Genomic DNA, 19,484 nt, shown 5'->3' with positions numbered 1-19,484 from the left:
CTATAAATCAGAAAAGATAAGTAAATTCTTACTAATTATACATTTATGGTAGTTATTATTCTTAGCATTTCTCCAAGCATTCAGGAAGAGATGGTTTCTTTCCTGAGACATTTCAGCCAATTCATTTTTCTCTAAAGGTACAAATAAAGTATTTTGCTGACAAATACTAAGTAATGTTGCAAAAGCCAAAGAATGGGTTCAGTGCAGTTTTTCTACCTTCACACAGTGCAGAAAAGCCCTTGTGTATGGGCTCATTATGCTCACATTATGTTTTGTTGTTTGTTTGTTTGTTTAATTCTCAAGGGCATTTATGTAAATTTGAAATATTTTTTCTTCCAAAACTTTTATGAGCTTAGGAATGTGAGCCTGAGTATATTTTATAGGTCACACAATTTGCTGAAAGATGTCAGACTATCCTGATGGAACTTTTTTTCTGAAGAGATAGAAGGTTTGCTTATCCATCTTTTGCCTAAAATAGTAGGCCTCTGTACGACTCGCATCTAGTTGCTTTCATACTGCACATCTGCAGATCACATGAAGATACCCAATTTTTTTGTTGAGAAAACCAACAGGAAATACACTATTGGCAGCTACCATGGATCTCTGTGCGAGACTGTAAGGTTAAACTCTGTGTAAGACTGTAAGACTCAGGCAGCCTCCAGTTCAAGTTGAAACTTCCGTATGTAATGACGTGCTATTAAATACAAAGGTTTTATCTTTTTTAGATTAATTTTTAACTTGCTAAGTAAATTAATCAACAATTAATAATTAAAAACTGATTAAATTTAACTTGCAAATAAAATACTGTGTATGACCCTGGTTGAATCCAGGACAAAAATCTGCATCCATCTCATGATTTATTTACTTATAAAGATTGATGTAGATTTTATTTTGTTTCAAGAGTTCATGTTAGCCTTTCAAGTTCCAAATATATTTGACTGTAAAAAATCTCTGAAAGCTGTTTTACCTTCTTTCTGTCTGTCCTTTCGCCTAATCCAAGTCAGTTATAAATGAATGTGGCCTCAAAGGATGGAGGAAAAAAAAAAACATAATGAAAATAGTCACATGGTCCAAAATGTTAAAAAGATGGAAATCTATTTAAGGAATGAAACATGTTTCAGGAGCTGTAGAATCTCTGCGGACTGACATATGGGAGTCGTATGTCAGCATATGCCTGTGCTGCAAGTACAGCCTATATCCGTTTGCTAAATTCTATTTGTGTCCATAGTTGTTGCAAGAAGATCAGGTTTCGGTGCAGTTAGAAAAATGCACAGGCATGACAAAATGTTTAATTTTTAATTATCTGTAGAAGCAACCTTACACATAATTTATTCTTTCCTTCCTCCTTTTTGTGACCTCTGAGAACATCCTGGCAGCTAAAATAAATTTACCTATCACACCCCCTGCTAAATTCTCTGTGTCAGGAAAGATGGGACCAACACCAAGATAAACCAGAAAACAAACACTACAGACTCCCAGAAAAAACTTCCGTTTTTACTCTTTTTGGCCTCTATGTGAGAACAAAGCTCAGCTGCAGAGAAAAAGAAGATCCAGAAGATGCAGTGCATACCAACATGCACACTGTGGGCAAGAAATGTGGGATTAGGAGAGGGGAAAACTTCAGTTCCAAATCTAATCATACAATAACCTAACAACAAAGTCACAGCATTTGTTTCTTATTTCTAGACTAGAAATCCTATTTTAAACCTGGGAAATCTCCCTTTAGAAACATTTTTTGAAATTAGTACAATTTAAGTTTCAATCAAATAGAACACAAGAAAAGTGCTGGGAAATTTCCAACATCAGTCAGCCACAAACAGGCTGCGAGATACAATCTAACCTCAATTCCCATGCTGTTTCCAAAAGAAACATTCCTTCATACACCCCAGAGTTGAGGATAGCTCTTGGTTACAGTTTTAGGGCCCAGATTAGAGCCAAACTATATGTTTGGCTATTCTGGCAACTAGAAAAATGGGTTATTATGAGCTGCAAATATCAAAAGTTAACAGTAATAATTGTAAATGTTGCATAATACTTGATGGGTCTTTGTTATTTGTGACATTACTCACGTGTAAATGGAAAGCAAGCGTTTTAGTTGAAGGTACTGCATGACTGTGAATTAGGTCTGAGTGAGAAGAGAGAGAGAGAGCTGTAGAATTTCCGGTGTAATATAGTGTTGACTGATTACAAAAATAAAGTTAATGGCGTATGTATTTCCTCTCTATATGGAAACAATGTAGAATTTAGATTTCCAGTCAGAAGGTCAGGGAATGGATTCTCACCTCAGGCTAAATCCAAATAATTTTGCCAACATCAAAGGAGTATCATTAGACTGACACTGCTACACTCAAGATGAGAAATTCACTCACATTTTTGAGTCTCAAGCACAAGTACTGAAGCACGCATTTAACCATTCCATTTCATTAAATGGGACACAGAGTAATTACATGCCAACAGCTAGAAAAAGGAAAGCTGCCTTTAATGTGCATAGATCCCGGGATTAGACAATCACTAGCATTTCACCAGAATTTCTGTCTGAAGATTGTTGCACTGAAATGGAGGTTATTATCATAACCAAACATGGTGCTGGCAGTTCAGGAGGAGAGGCTGTGTGATGTTAACTGTGGTTTCTGCTTCGCTGCATTACCTCACAATGACATCAGCACATATTTTACATTCTGTGAGGGGAATGCTTCCCTCGTCCTCTCTACCACTTGGAAGCATTGAAGAGATGAGAGCTGACACTTGAAAATACCATAGTGCTTGTGATCTTGTCAGAGTATAAGATGGTCTTCTTGGATGCAGAAAATTCATCTGCCTGGAGTGGTTTTGCTTTGTCCAGCTGGTGTCCTACCATCTCCAGTATGATCTGAAATACAAAGCTGCTTCCAGACACCACTGCTTGTTATTCACTTGACTTTACTAGCCTTGTCAGAGTTAATTGGATTTGTGACATGGTCAGATGTTTATTTCTTGATTCCGTTGTCCCTTGCCTCATGGGACACATATGCCAGGAGAAACTGCAGTACATCTAACAAATACTAAAAATATGAAGAGATGCGTCAACATGCCATCAATGTTTTCAGGATATAAAATATACGGAAATGTGATTAAAATATCCTTTATTCTAATCTTTCCTAATATTTTCAATTAGCCTCTGATTTATCAAGACATTTAAAGTGCTCAGGAATCTTTTTGTTTAAATACATTCATGAATCTTTTGACAGTCTAATATCACACTTACTAGTTTAGTTAGGCATAAATGCCCAACTAAGTGTTACTGTAGATGAATGCTATTTGGGGGAAGAAGGCAAATAAATCACAGAAATATAAGGTTATACTTCCAGTAAAATCTCTTGGTTTATCAAGTTTTAGATAGACCTACACTATTTATTAAAGCCACTGCCTACAGCCGTAATTATAGTATACTTTTCTTTGTGTAAGAACGTTTATGTCTTCTATAGAAGATGACATAGTCTCAGGCTACAAAATAGCTCTTATGCAATTCACTTTCTAAATCTTTCCTACTATTACTAATATATTTTCCTGCAAACTTTTTAAAACACAATGAAAAAACAGGTATTAATAACTGTGAAAAACATCAAGTGATTTAAATCAAAAGCCACAAAAGAAGAAGACTTCACTCACATCTGCTGCAAAAAGATCATGAGTCTGGGAGCAGATTCACTAGAAAGGATTTTCTCTGAAAGGCAATCAATCTGATTACAGAAGTTTTGGTCAGATGAGAGGCCCATACATTGCCTTTGAGAATGGATACATACATACACACACACATACATACATACATATATATATATAACTACACATACAGGACTCCCAACACACCATAGTAGAAGTCACAGTGGAAATACTAAGTCATTACACCAGCCTTTTGCTTGGGCTTGGAACACGAGTAAATAAATCACACTTTGGTTTTCAAAAAATGTATAGAAATTGTTGAACATTCACTTGTATGTTGGCATGAGCTAAATTTCATATATATGATATTAAGAGGAAGAAGAGAGAGATACATAAACAAAGCATTTAGGCCCATACTTAACTTTAAATTTGTATCTAAATCCTCATGAAGTCAACAGCTATGCAGTTGGAGCTATGCCAGTGTGTAGCTGAAAACATGACAGTCATGGTATTGTTTTATACAGTCATGTTGTTAATAAGTTTGCAAGCAGACAACTACTATGCAACTACTTTCAGTCTGTAAATGTTGAGGTATGTAGGTTTGTGAGAAACATAATAGCAAAATTTTGATATTGACTGGTACAAAAGAAATAAAATCAAGGACAAACTACTTGTCATCATTTCAGCACGAACCGGTGGATATGATTTCTCTCTACTTTATTCTCATTACTAGCATAGGCCCAATGCTTTCAATACACATCAAGCTGGGGTAGCACAGATGCAAATCGATTGAGTTTGGTTTCATTTTGGATGACTTATTGAAAGCATTTGCTAAATGCACAACAAGGTCAACCTTCTCCACTCCAGCATATCACATTAGCTGTGAAACGGAAGAACTAATAGCTTATCTTTTAAACTATAGTGCTTCCATCCTTCAAACTGTACCGATTTGGTAAGTCGTTGCTCCAACCAAGGAAGGCAGCATCTGATGTTTCAGTGTTACATAAAGCAAAAAGATTATCCATCTAGATTCTGAACCCATTACTCTGCCTGATGAGGAACTTCAGGGATGGACCTAATAACTTTTGGAACAATATATGATGTAAATTAATACTAAGATGGAGCAAATCTATCAGAATCTCATCTTTTTCAACATCATTGCTTCTAATGGACAAATTAATTATAAGATGCATTAATTATCTTATGCTCTAGTGTATTGTGTTAATTAAAAATTCTTCATTACATTTCCTTGAGGGTAATTATAAGAAATGTATCACCTCCAGACAACAGTCTATAAATATTTGCTGTATCATAGTTGCTTCATTACATTAATTTTGCCTCTCTCAATATTGTAACTTAACTTCAGTAAAATTGAGTGGTTTTTAATTTTTTATTTTATTTTAATTTTATTTTTATTTATAGGGGCATCTGGTAGCACTTACTTTTATACAAATATGAAAAGTTACAGTCCCCAAAATTTCACTAGCATTGTTCCATGCTATTTAACTGTAGTGTTCTCAGCACTGACAAGATAGGAGAAAATCTATTAAGGTCAGTTTTTATTTATCATTACAGTCCTTCCACAGCACATTATTAATATAAATGGTGTATCAAGTACTATGAATCTCTGATTAAAAAAGTACATTAGTCAATAAGATACTTGCATTTTGTGTCATTTCTACATGTTCCTTGAAAGTAAGACTGCTACCAAGCGGCACGTTGAATGCATAAATCCCACTTCTCAGATACAAGATCTTCCTTAGTGACAGGAATGGATATGTCCACTGATAAACCTCTTCCTCTAAAAACTACTAAAAGCTGGCACAAGATGATCCCCAGACCCAAAAGTTCCTTGGCCCAGCTCCCTGCCTGGAGGCTGTCTGCATGGCACGTCACCCCAGGATGCTGGGGACCCTTTGGGTGGCACCTGTGAGGAGGTCCACCCAGCCACCCACTGTGGAGCCAGCAGCCCTGGAAGTGCTGCCATCCTCAACACAGAGGCAGCCGCAGATTTGGGAAGGATGGGCAACCTGCCAAGCGGATGGGTAGATGAGCTGGCAGGGAACCAGAGAGTTTCTGACACAAATCTGACAGGCCTGGATTCCACAGGTTTCCTTATCTACATCATAAAAATGCTAGATTCTATCTGTACCAAAGTACTAAATGGTTTATATTTGGAAGTACATTTTATAAAAGTCCATTTTCTCCCTCCAAAATGCACAGGGTAAAATTTAACCTGACAGTTTTTCATCAACTTCAAATAAAAGTAACACATTAAGCAACAGAAGCCTAATTAGAAAAAGTGACATTGAAACAGGTGGAACCAAATAATCTACCCAGTTACTCAGTGTTAGTCGGTGCCTGCCCAGTGCAGTACTGCGTGTTGTAGAAATTCTGCAGCTACTGCTAAGAGACTAAAGAGATGAAATATCAAAATATCACAAGCAATGAATCTGCTTAAACATGGCACTTCTCCAGGCAGGGTAAGGCCATTGGCAAGCAATGACTACAAATATGGATGTAAAATGTTATCACTCACCCAAGTTTTGTTGATTTTCCCTAGCTAGAATAAGTAGAAAGGAAAATGTGTTCCAATTCAGTTCGGTATGAAGTTGCTTCAGTACAAATTTTAATCAGTCTCCAGAAGTATTTTAGATATAAAGTAGCACATCGTAATTTTAATGAGATTATATTACTTACTGTATCTGAGCTAGATCCTTCAGCTTGGATTGTGCAGTGTTTGCTTGCTCACATTTTTACAAGAGCGGGTAAATCTACAGCCTTTCAGCTGATAATCAGTACAACAATTAAGTAATTAAGTAATCAAGTAACTGCTACCTAGTTCTTGGAGTAGCTAAACTCTAAAGAAGTTTAACAGCCTGTCTGCATTAAAAATAAATAAATAAATAAAAATATCTGGGGACTGAAAGTTGAATCAGTGCTGATGAACACAATTTTCCTGTTGTACCTGTGTCAACGCTTTGTACTCTGACCAGAGGACTGTCAAGACATGACCTATGTATTGCTTTACAGCCAGGAGCTGTAATAAGTGATAAGCAATGCCGACAGAGCTGCACGCTGTGAATACCTACCTGTCACTGTGTTTTCAGTATTATTCCTTCACCATCTCACAACAAACACAGGATTCTTGCTCCCACCTAAGTATTATTTAGCCTGGGAGCTAAATAATTTGGGAGCAAAGTAGCTTTGTGCAGTGCATTCATTTCTTATAATTACTAGAGGCAGTTTCAGCTGTTACGTGTACTCTAACTTCAATTTATTTACAGGAACCTGTGGAATCTCTTAAGGAAGACACTCAGGCATTCTGTCCTTTGCCAAGAAGGAAGGTACCAGCATGTACGATACTGGTTTACAAACTAGAATTTCTGTTGTACCACTACAAGACTTTAGAGAGAAAATATCTGGCAAATGAGGTGAACCATGCTGTGACGGCAAGCACTCTTAGGGCTTTACTGTTAGCACAGGGGAGCAAGTGTCCTGATATAAGAACTCTGCTCATTCTCTGTCTTTGGTAGGGATGTTTGCACTTATGAAGAGTAATAGGTTGGCAGTTTCTCAAGAGCAAGTTATATTTCTCACCACAGATAAGCATGTCTCATTTTGTTTTGGCAACAAAAGTTGTTTCTATTCATTTCTGAGCTAAAATCATGTAGTTCGAGTTCAGTGCTTTTTCCAAAGACAGACCTCATTTTCTATGAAGAGCAGCCTTCTAGTTTTGTTAGCACATACATTTTATGTCATGCTAAGGAATAATTTGGCTTACATCCCTCTGCCATGTGACAACGTTAGGCCAGGTTCCAAGGGAGAAAATGTAACACCTGATGACCTAAAACCTAGGGCTCAAGGGAGCCTTGGGAACCAGAAGTGGCACAAACACTGCTTTCTTCTAACACTCTCGTGAAAAGCCTTGTCTCAAAGCTTCCATATTCATGTATTTCACGGTATAACTTTTCTGACTTATGAAGAAGGGGATGGCCAACTCTTCTTCCCAGACAATCAGCAGGAATAATAGAGCCAAGAGGCAGACATTACACATTTCAATGTACTGCTTTGCCATGCAGTCTCTGGAGCACCAAGAGAAACTGCACATTCCTTTTAGTCTTCTGTTATAGTGAATTTTGTCTGTTTGGCTCCTTTCCTAACAACTTCTAGCAGCATCCAGAACACATGCACATACTGCGTTAGAATATGATAATAATCCTAGAAATGCGGAAAAGATCTACATTTTCTGAGGTCAACGCCAGGAGCTAGCAAAAGCCATATCATGCACAAAGGACTGTGCTGCAGTAACTGGTCAGACCATCTTCTGTAAACCCTGGCCTTTCCTACAGAGAAGGACACTTTTATTTCATGCATCTGTATGAGGCTGAACTTCTGTTTCCACCTTGTATGTCCTTGGTCACTGGCATTTTTCATGAGACAAACAAACATTGCTTCTCTACAAGCTGCAGTCGAAAATGGCTCCTAGTTATATGGAGGGTTTCAAGAGTACTTGGTCAACCCGAATCTTCCTAGCAGTTTTCAGCAGCTACAGAGAGCATTTCATCTGTCAAAGCAGCAGCAAATACAACATAAAATATAGAGTAGGCCCAGTTTTTAGTGTGTCAGTAGAATCAGCCTGCAGTTATTTTTAACTGTCTTGAAAGCTTAGCAGGAAGATACAGTTAATCCTTTAAAGGATTTGCAGGTATTCATAGCTTAATAAGTAAGCATAGTGGATTAAGCCAATAGAAGATTGTAGCCAGTCTTCTAAAGACAACCTTTATGTGTTCATATTCAATAAAGTAAAATAAAAAGAACAGTTTATATATATATATATACTCTTGCCTGACAATCACTCTCAATTGTCCATATGTGCCACAATCTCCTACTGAGATTAAATAAAAATGCTAATTAGAGACATTAAACTCAACATGTGTGATAATTAAATCATCAAATGCCAGTGAATTTCTGGTATCTTATTTTCCCATTATCCTGTAAATCCTTTGAAAAACAGAACTATATCCTGAAAACAGAACGATATCCTTAAAAATGCATCTAGTTATGCAATTGATAAAAAAATAAAACTAAACCAGTAAAGATTTGTTTTGGGAAGAAGAAAAAAAGGAAGGAACTGATTTTAATAGGTCAGATTTCATATTGCTTTTATTCTTCACAGGGAAAAATTCACACATTATAATGCATCAGGATTCACTGACAGCGTCCAAGCTACAAAAGATCTGGGCTCTTCAGCATATTCATAAATGAAAAGTAGACACTTAATAAGAAAAAGACAAATTCAGATGACACAAAATTATTAGCCGGAGGAAATCTAAAGCTATGAAAAGCTTCAGAGAATGGCTCAATACTGAATGGTGATAAAATGCTAGAGGCTATTTGGTATCAGTAAATGTAATGCACATTAAGAGAGGAAGGGAAAATACACATATGTATATACATGTGGTGTTAGTCAGCATCACCAGGAAAGAAATATCTCAGTGCCTAAAGAGGCAAACAGATACTTAGAAATTACTAAAAATTGTCAGAGAACAAACACAAGAAGTCTTTGCCCTGTATACATTCAGGCCACAGACACATTATGAATAACATATACAGTTTTGGTCCTTCAATTATCAAAAAGGTTGTGGCTGAATTAGAAAAAAATAAAAAAATAAAGGAAGATATGATAAAGATGTATTAAATCACTAATTTTATGGAAAAGGTGAACTGGGAACAATTATCCACTAGCTTTCACAATAAAAAACATCGGAAGGCATTAATTTTTTTCTAGTAATAATAAACTAACTGAGTTTATTTCCATTAGATATCATGATGGCCCAAACTGTACATGAATCAAAAAAAATAATTCATGAATTCAGCAGTTCTGTTCAGTAGTCCAGCAGTAACTGTTAAACAAAAGAGTCTCCTAGCCACTGAAGGCTAGGACATAGCCTTAGATATTTTTTCTATATGATAGAAAAAAATAACTGCAAGCATGACTGCCTCCTTACAATATTTTACTTATTTTACAAAAAAAAATATCTACTTACTCAGATGGGTCCTAGGTTACATGGGCTTTTCATCTGGCTGAATTCAGCAGTTCTCAACTCCTTGTGACTAGAATAAATGAAATAATGACATATACCATTCGGAATATTTTTACAAGAAATTTGTCCAGGACCTCTCCAGTTCTCTCACTATTACTTAAAGAGAATCAAGAATGAACATAATTGTCTCATGACCTGTACAGCTGAAGAAGACTAGTGTCCAACATATTTTTAATGTTGTATAATCTGATTACCAGAGAACCCTCTTTCATCTTTCAGTTCCGTTAAATGAAATATATGTACAATGACTGAACTATATGTAAAATTATAAAAGAAGATTTTTAAGAGTATAATCAGGACCCTGCTGTTCTCAGATTATTCAATAGTGGAATTCAGTTTTGACTCTGCCCCTTGAACATAACCACAAAATCCGAGAACATAGGGCCAGAAGGAAACTCCGGAATCATTGTGAATGATCCAGTCTTATGCTTGCAGTCGTATCACTTAATCCCTTTCAGATACTGACCAAATCCCCTCTAATAACTGCTCGATCAGATGGCCATCCCAGAGCATCTCTGCCCTCATACAGGTCTTTCCAATTTCTAGACTCAGTGTATTCCTAGTCAGTCTTATGCTTATGACTTATGCTCTTATACCAATTCTGTTCCTTAGTTTAAACAGAGCTTTTATATCTCTGGTGGTATATTAAAAGAAATAAATTATATCTGCTGTTACTATTCATTTTGTCTGGGTAATGACGTCAAGCTTTTACAGCATATCTATCTTAGAGCATGGTATGTGATGTGAAAAGGCCCAAGCACGTCAGGACACCCTGCTAGTCAATGCAGCACAATGCAGATACCCTGTACTCGTTCTCTGGTTCTAGGAGCTGTGTAGATGTGCTAGCACATTCCTTTCAGACGATAAGCCCTGTCACCAAGACAGACAGCTTTTCTCAACATGTATTCAATGCCAAACTAGTGTCACTGTACTGATTCACATCTGGAAATAGTTCAGTGGCGGTTAGCTCAGTTATTTCTGTGTCACAGTTCACTGTGTAGTGCAACTATGCTCCTTATCTCATGTGGTACCCTTCTAACAGATTCTAATTTTCTCATATATATCAAGTTCTTAATGTTTCTATGACAATCTGACGTACAAAAAAGACTGAAAAGACCGTGGTGTTATTTGCCTGAGTTTGAACTGACAGCTTTGCTGGAACTCTTAGCCCCATGAGTCACCACAATGATTCTGAAGTTTAGTGACGACTCTACTGTGAGAATGACATCACTTCTTACCATTCTGGAAGAAACACCTCCTTAATATAGTAATGGCAGACTGATATCATCATCGCAGAGTTCCTAACAGATGCCTGAGAAGGGAAGAAATGCAATTAAAGCAGTAGGTTTGACAAAATCATGAAGGGAAGACCAGCGTGACTATCTGCATACATGTTAAAAATAAAAATCTGAGGGCAGAAAAGGGCTCCAAAACACAGGGAAGCAGGAAGAACTTTATCACAATGCAAAGATAGCACAAGAAGCTCCAGGATGCCAATGGCTCGGAGTGACTTGGTGGACAAGGAAATGAGGGACATTCCTATGTTTTATAGATTAATTAGGATGGTGAGAGGAAAAGTGCTGTGAAAGACACAGTGGATTAGGTAAAAGGATATATTGGAAAATAATTAAATGGAGAAACGTTTTAAAAAACCTGTCCTTGTGCTCATATTTAAATGCAGGTACTGGATGTAACCACATAACAAGAATACTGTATATGAAATATTTATTCCTATGGAAGTAAGATAAAATATTACTGAAGTCACATATGCGGACTGCATATGTTTACCACAATATGAAACCACAAAATGTTTATTTGTAAAGCAATTTATTACGGCTACTACTTGCAGGCTTTATCATATATTTTGGAAATCTGTAACACATACCTGAAATCTGACTATGTAATTAGACAGAGATCTGTATTTGCCTGGCAGAGGAAGCAGCGTAGCGTTCCTTCCTCACTCCCTTTCCGCTGTCGTGATGGATGTCCTCCTGGCACTGTATCTGGCTTCTGTGTTCCTCATGTGCTGAAGAAATGAATGAATAAGAGGAAGCAGCCTGGAGAAACTCTCTGTGATTAATCCTTCTTTCAGGCTTACTTTGCATTGCTGCAATACCTCTACCATAAAAGAGGTTTCACTTGACTCAGTACAAGAGAAAAATCAGCCCCACGATGTGTCTCACCGCCACTGAATCCATATACCTATGCATACACCCCTAACGTTCCCGACTGGCATTTCAAATGTCTGTTCAGAGGCAAAACAAAGCAATCAGAGATTTCAGATGCAATCTGAATGACATGAGCCAGACAAATTCTTCAGCTGAAGTGCTGCTGTTAATCTCTTTCCAAAATGCTGAACATTGTGGTAATAAACATCAATATTCATTTCAAAGCCTTCAGAACATGTGGCTGAAATACTGTTACTATATTCTTACAGTGAGGGGTCAGCAAGTTTCCACCATAAATCACCATCCTAAACACAAATGCAACATGGCAGCTTGTAAACAACTAGGGAAAAAAAAAAAGTTAAAGTACACGCAGAAACGTCCAGTGAGAAACAGAATGCAGGAAAAAAAATACATAAATAAAAGCGAATGTCTTATAAAACATGTTGTGTTGAATAAAACATTTTTTTTTTCCTTCCTTTGATTTGGTACTGTTACTCAGGCAGGTAGGTTTCCTGTGAATGAGTTTCATAGCCTAGTACTTCCCTGAAGTAAAATACAATCCTATGATCCTTTTTCTTCACCCTGGCAAGATTCTTGCCAAAGTAAGGTGAAATTAGTTCATTTTGCCATAATGTGCAAGATTATTTTTTTTTTTATCGTGAGTAAATAAATGTAAATAAAACTATGAAATATTCTGTTTTTTTTGGGGGGGGGGAGGGTGTTTGATGTTAAAGCCTAAATCACATACCTTCAAAACCACATTCAATCACATACCTTTGAAAACTTTAAATTCAGATTAAAAAAAATAACATTATTTTAGAAGACCAGGTAATCCTCAGCCACATACGTCCGGAGACCTGCTGCCATCATATGGGGTTTAAGAATCAAACCCAGGCCCTTCACTTGAGCGCAGCTTCACCGAGAGAAGGGCAGGGAGAAGAAACTGGCAGGTGCTGGGAAAGGGACAAGCGCGAAGCATCTGTTCCTGTGGGGATATTTCTGTCCTCCCACACATTAAGGGGAGAGAGGCATATGAAGTGTGCACAGCCTTTATTTTTAGCCAGTCAGACAAAGGGCCATCACATTACTCTGTCTCAAGGATGGATACAAATGCCTGGTGCTAAGATCTGATTTTTTCCCACTCATGTTTTGATATTTTTTTCCCCTTACTTTGTAAATGTTATCTTACACTGCCCAGGCACATTGCTAATATATATCTTCTTGGCACACTTGGTTCAAACCTGCTCCATAGCAGAATTTTGCACATAGCACTTCTCGATACAACATAAGGGTGCATTTCTTCAGGGTGTAAATAAAAGCCAAAAAAACATAAGCCTCCTTCCACTCTAAAGAACCTCCATTGTCCCGTTTACTGAATAATATATATATATTTATATATATATATAAAGGTTTGCTTTCAAGTGAGAACTCTTACTGCTAGTATTACTCCTCTTATCACATTAAAAGCATTAAAAAAAAAAAATCCCTAAGAACTGTGAGGCAATTCTAATGCAACTATTAATCATTTTGTTCCCCATATTGCCAATTTTTGTTTTCTATTTATTTGGGCTATATTTTTTTCTATCAATTATCAGATTACATTCACAATTCGTTTATATTAACCAAAGTAACCTATTTATGCAGGATGAGGATGATTTTAACAAGCAGATCTACTGAAAAGGACATAATTCTTAATTGAGATATTATTCACAATTCAGAGAAAAAGAAATACAGAAAAAAGTATCTTCCTCCACCATATGAAACAACATGCCACTTAGCTAAAATAGCAGTTTCTAACCCAGGAATTTAAGGAAGTAGACATATATTTCTGAGCTCTGTAGACCTCCAATGACTAGACTTTTAAAGGAAAAAATTGAAGGAATAGCATAGGTTTGTGTAAATAAACTAAATATATTCTAATTTTTTTGTCTTTTTTAATATAGTCCAAACTGAAAATAAGGATGTCTTCTAGCAGGTAACAAAATACAGCTTCCTGTGCAGAGAATAAAATCATAGTAGGTCTCAAGATCATTAAGCCAGTGAGATGATAAAATCATAAACCCAACATATTTAATTTAGTGCTATGTAACTAGAATATTTCTTTCCAAGCTCAGCACTGTAGAGTGCTTAAAAATGTTCATTATCTCCTAAGGAGGGCTATGGATTTTGAAACATTAGACCCTTTCAAGATTTTTTATAAATAGTCCTGGAAATACCAGCCAAGGTGTGGGCCACAGAAAGAACCGATTAGAAACAGCCCTGTGGATGAGAGATTCTCAGACCCCACAACAGAGCAGTTGGCTGACGGTTTGGCAATCTCTACTTGGAAAGGCATGTCTGCATGAATTATTGCAAAGTAGCCAGAGAACAGGTTTACAATTTTTTAGTTTCTCTGCATTATTCGTCTCTATAAACGTTCTTGTTCTGCTGTAACTGGAAGATACCTCACCTCATTCCCACTGCAGACAGGGCAAACACAAATTTCTTCACAGATGCCTTGAGACAACCTGCCTGAAGTAGCTACCACACCACCCATAAACACCTTCCTTGTTTCATGGTAACCTGTCTTTGTAGCCATGCCATCTGAGAACCAAAAAGGCTCGTACAAAGCAAACCAGCTACTTGAGAAGCAGTCACTCAACTGCTCAGGGCAAAGAACCAAATAAAGGAGCAGAACTGTAAAGAACATATAAGGAAGTGCCTGCTGCTGATTGTTTCTACAGCAAAGAGAAATTACTCATTTGTATATATGTTTCTTTATGTAATGCTCTTTATTCAGAAAAATATTTATATATATATATCAAAGACATATCTTTCTTTGAAGAAACGATCCTACTCAGACCAAAGGAGCAATCATACTGGATGTCCCTGAAGGAGCTGAATGTGCCTTGAGGGGAATGTAAGCTGGTGTCCCAAAGGGCAAGGCACTCAGCTCTTGACTCAGACTCAACTCAGACCCTGCATGGTTGTCTTCTATGCACACATAGCAAGCACATATTTTTACTTGTCAGACCATAATACTCTGCTTCATAAAATTACAATTAGCCAAGCACATTTTAAAAAATTCACAACGAAGTATGCAGAGAAGAAATGCAGAAGTGGTCACATTGCTGCACGCTCTACAGAACTTAGATCACCAACCTGCAAAAACACATCCCCGGATGAGTAACACAACTTGTACTTGGTCAAAAGAAAAATATAAATGTGTTAGACAACACTGGTCATCGTCTCATATTTCTTATGGATTAATCTCATTCAGTCTCCCAAAATGTGATTATTCCCAATTACTATCCATACTGTTCACAATAGGAAATTGCAGCATTCAGGTTGAAATACTCATTCTGTGCTGATGCTGCCCATTTGCAATTTGTGCTATTGTTAATTATTCAGCTAAGTCAAACAGTATTTTTTTCATTTCCTAAAGGAACAACTTGAGTGTTGTAAACAGGAAAATAACCAGTGATTCACTTTCGGGATTAAGTTTCAGATGACTAGCTGTTAATACAACAAAAAAGCACTTTCAAAAATCATTTAACATCTTCATGAATGCTGCCTGAATGTTAATCACACACAAATTCACATCAACAAATGATGACAAATCACACTCGTCTTTTTCTTTTAAAGGTTTGGTTTTGTACTTTTAAATAAACTATAGCCAAAGGCAACAACATATCTTGCTGGAAATCCTACTTATTTCTTCATTGCTGCCTTTTCAAAGAGATGCTTTCTGCACAGCGAACTACTAGTGCGTATTGAGCGCTGTGACCTTTATGATTTTGATTTCAACAGCAAGGTCAACATTGCTAAGAAGACAGTTTTGCCTTAAGGGCAAAATCTCTCCAACAACCTAAAACGGATCTTTTAAATGTAATTGAACTGTAAGAATTCATTTCCATAGGCTTATAAAAAAGATGCCTTCTAAATTCACAACCAATTTCATAGTATTTGGCCACTGACAATACATGCAGACACAGAAGCTGGACCCTTACTTTTTGGATTTTGTGCAATGCGAATTCAGACAAAAGTTTTTTTACGTGAAGACTGACAGCCAACAAGGAGCCCTGTGTTAAGAACAAGCAGAGGAATACAGAATAACCGGTGCACATCAGAAACCAAGAAAGGCACAGAATACAGGAGAAACCAAGACCCCACTCCTGTGAACACTAACAACCGTGCACAGGAGGTGTCTTCCCCTGATGGTCCCCCCTTGGGCAGCACAGTGTTATCTTGCTCAAAGCTGTACAGCTGACTCCTCTCAGGGTCTGCACTCTGGCATCACCCCAGGGCAGCTCACAGAGGGATGTGGATCTTGGTCATTAAGCCATGGACAAACCCTTTGTCAAGTCAAAACTGTCACTAACATTCAACACCTGAAATAAAATTGTCATCATGATTGATGGATGTAATTCTTCATTTTGTATATCTTGCATAGCCAGAGCTACCCCTGCAAGTATATTAGTGACTGGATATAAGATACCAAATCAGAATGGTAATTTTCCATGTGGATATACATAGACATCACAGTATTTTAAGAAAATGTATTCCAAACTTGTAACTTGAAAAGTTACAATTTGATACTGGGGAAAGATATTTAATGTGCTTGGATAAATCACTACAGGTTGGGTGAGGCAGCAGAAAATGAGGCTTCTGTGTTTGCTGGCCATCATTGTCATCAGCTGCTTTTTGCAGTTTCCTTTGGGGTAAAAGCTGCTCAGAGTGGTCTTTCCCATATTTTCACAAGATCATCTTTGGCAGACAGAAAATTATCTTACAGGGGAAGAGAGGAAATAATGTTCTATGGATTTGCTTTCTTATTCTGTCATTGCTCCAACTCTGTTACAGGCTTTTTCTAAATTTCCTCCTCCTATCATGCGCACAGCTAAGTATGAATAACACTCACCGCACAGCAGCCCTGCTTTTTATTCAAGATGCTGTATCAGCGTACTACCTAGCTGATGAAGACTTGATTCTATCAATGTTTGTTTCAACCTCGCTGTTCTTTTTTTTTCCCAAACTATCCTGAGAGCAGGATGACCAAGCATTTCCCTTTTCACCTTCTCTGCATTTCCTGAGACCGAAATAAAACAGAGAGGAGGAATAATAGGAGGGAGGGATTGCTTCTGGTGAAGGTAGCAAATACACCAGTCAACCATCATCAGAACTGTCAGGTGTGAAAATCTGGTATGTGAATCCTCAGAGAATTTTGACTGCACACATCTCTTTCAAAGGCACACGGCAAAATCCTCCATTACAAGAGGATGAGACGGTGAAAGCCACCTTAAAAAGGCTCCACAGTGAATGAATGTCAGGGAAAGGAGGAGGGGAGAAAGAAAAGAGGTGGTCTCTCTTTCACTGTGACTAAGCTTTGGCAGATTTGCAATCACCAGATACATTTTTTTTTCAGCTAGCAGCATTAACCTCTGTGAAAACAGAAGGACAGGAAAACTGCACCATCTTTTCTCAACATCAATATGTTCCCTGCACAGCACAAAACAATATGTTCTTATTATTATTCCTCCATGTAGTCTTTTGTTTTCTATAACTTTCACATATTTGAATATTACTTGCTGTCATACGCATTTTGTTTTCAAAAAAAGACCTAGGGGAATACCATTTACACATCTCGGTTTAATATAGGTCACATGCAAACAATATATGGGAAATCATTTAAAATAATGAGTAACACAGAGTAATTTAAAACTCTAGTTATTTTCATTGACTTTGGGAGTGAGGTGTTAAAACCTACCTCACTGAATTTTAGAGATTTTCCATTTCTTAGTTCACAAAATTCCAAGACCATGCAACGGGCTAAGTAGCAATTTATTTGTCAAACAAGACACAAATCGTGTTAAAACCAGTATTATCCCTTTTGGCTGAAGTAGATAGCTAAAATTTGGGTGCTTGGAAGTCGTTTCAGTTCGGAAATATACAAGGGGACCTGCTGTTTTGTTGCTTTAAGTTATTTACAAAGGATATAAGGAGAATTGTTTCTCTGAGAAAAGCAGAAATCAAACAAGAATTTTAGGTTCTAATAGTTCCAGCTCTATGAGCTAAACCTTGCCCTTACTGCTTCCTTCCTTTCACTGCAAACTGCAACTTCACCTGCAGCTGAGCTGACCCAACGTTCACCATCACTGAAAGGACATCCCCACCCCACGCTGCTCCCTTAATTCATCCAGTCCTCTGCCTTCTGCTCTTCCCACTTTCCTTACTCTCTAGGCAGTTCTGTTCCTTGCCCTCTGCTCTGGCTGGCTCTGCCACTTGTCAAACCCTTTCCACAAGCTGATTTAACTCACTAAATTAGAAGAGTTCTGCCGTTCCAGTAATCAATTTTCTGCTATTTTAGTGATTTATATCAGTTCACACAACAGTGAAGAAAACCAGAAATAACAGAAGAGTTTTCATGGCAAATGATATGGAGGGAGGGGAACAGATGGGAGCAGAAACTCCTTTTTTCAGTTGTGAGAAGTTAAAATGCTCTGCTCTCTTAGGAAAACTTTAGTTCATGCAGCAAGTGTTTTTTTCTTGGTGGCTTTTCAGCAGCATTCCTCTGTTTACTGGTCACTGTTTAATAGATGGCACACCTCCACCAAAGCTTTGCCATTTTCTGCATGCTGTCTCCAACAAAATATGTCTGATCAATAATTGGGCATCCATTATTACAAGTACCTGGAATTCAGTATACTGGTCTCATTGTTTCAGTTATTTATACCTGAAGGACCTTGCCGAAAATTATTTTCATGAATTGTGACCTATAAGTTCCGGTTTGCACCTGATCTCTACTACAAAACATAGGAAAGGAACATCCTTAAGTTGCGCAAGGGGAGGTTTAGGTTGGAAATTAGGAGAAATTTCTTCTCAGGAAGGGTGGTCAGGGATTGGGACGGGTTGCCCAGGGAGGTGGTGGAGTCAGCATCCCAGGGGGTGTTCAAAGAAAGGTTGGATGTGGTGCTTGGGGACATGGTTTGGCAGGTGACATGGGTGGTAGGGGGTCGGTTGGACCAGATGATCTTGGAGGTTTTTTCCAACCTTAATGATTTTATGATTCAATGATCCATAGCTTGGGTTGCAAAGCAATAGAAATGGGTTAATACATGGATTATTTTTAACACTAAAAAAGCATTTGTTTCAGGGAAAAAAAATAACAACTAAGCAAGGCAGAGAGAAAAAAATACAAATGGCACATGTAAGTCACTAACGCTGATGCTATCACAGAATCATTACTGTTGGAAGAGACCTCCAAGCTCACCTGGTCCAGCCATCACCCTACCACCACTATCACCCACTAAACGATGTCCCAGGCGCCAAGTCCAACCTTTCCTTGAACACCCCCAGGGTCAGTGACACCACCACGCGTCCTTCTTGGAAAGAGTCGAGAGGTGTGACAAGGAAACGTCCCATGGGTTATATTCTTGAATCGAAGGGCCAACACTCATCGCCATGTGTATGGCGGCTCTGAATGGCGTTTAAGCGGTTCACGTGTTACTTCTCAGAAGGTGTACGAGCACCCTGTCCCCCACGAGCCACGCCTGAAGCCTACCCCCCCCTCCTCCCCAGGAGGCAGGGCGCC

The 19,484-nt window shown here is 37.8% G+C and overlaps 1 long non-coding RNA gene across 2 annotated transcripts; it reads right to left on the bottom strand.

The window, feature by feature from the left end:
• Nucleotides 1–8,018: 8,018 nt before the first annotated feature.
• Nucleotides 8,019–11,960, bottom strand: LOC118163115. Of its 2 annotated transcripts, none has more exons than XR_004748857.1 (4): nt 11,632–11,960; nt 10,985–11,058; nt 9,686–9,756; nt 8,019–8,105 (listed from the first exon to the last, which is right to left on the bottom strand). It is a non-coding gene; the product is annotated as an uncharacterized LOC118163115 (long non-coding RNA). The 2 variants fall into 2 exon arrangements; XR_004748858.1 differs by having other exon boundaries at nt 9,690–9,756.
• Between the last annotated feature and the right edge of the window lie 7,524 nt (nt 11,961–19,484).

This window comes from Oxyura jamaicensis, chromosome 2 (assembly GCF_011077185.1).
Source record: "Oxyura jamaicensis isolate SHBP4307 breed ruddy duck chromosome 2, BPBGC_Ojam_1.0, whole genome shotgun sequence".
NCBI classification, from domain to species: domain Eukaryota; kingdom Metazoa; phylum Chordata; class Aves; order Anseriformes; family Anatidae; genus Oxyura; species Oxyura jamaicensis.
This window is presented reverse-complemented; position numbering and strand designations above follow the sequence as displayed.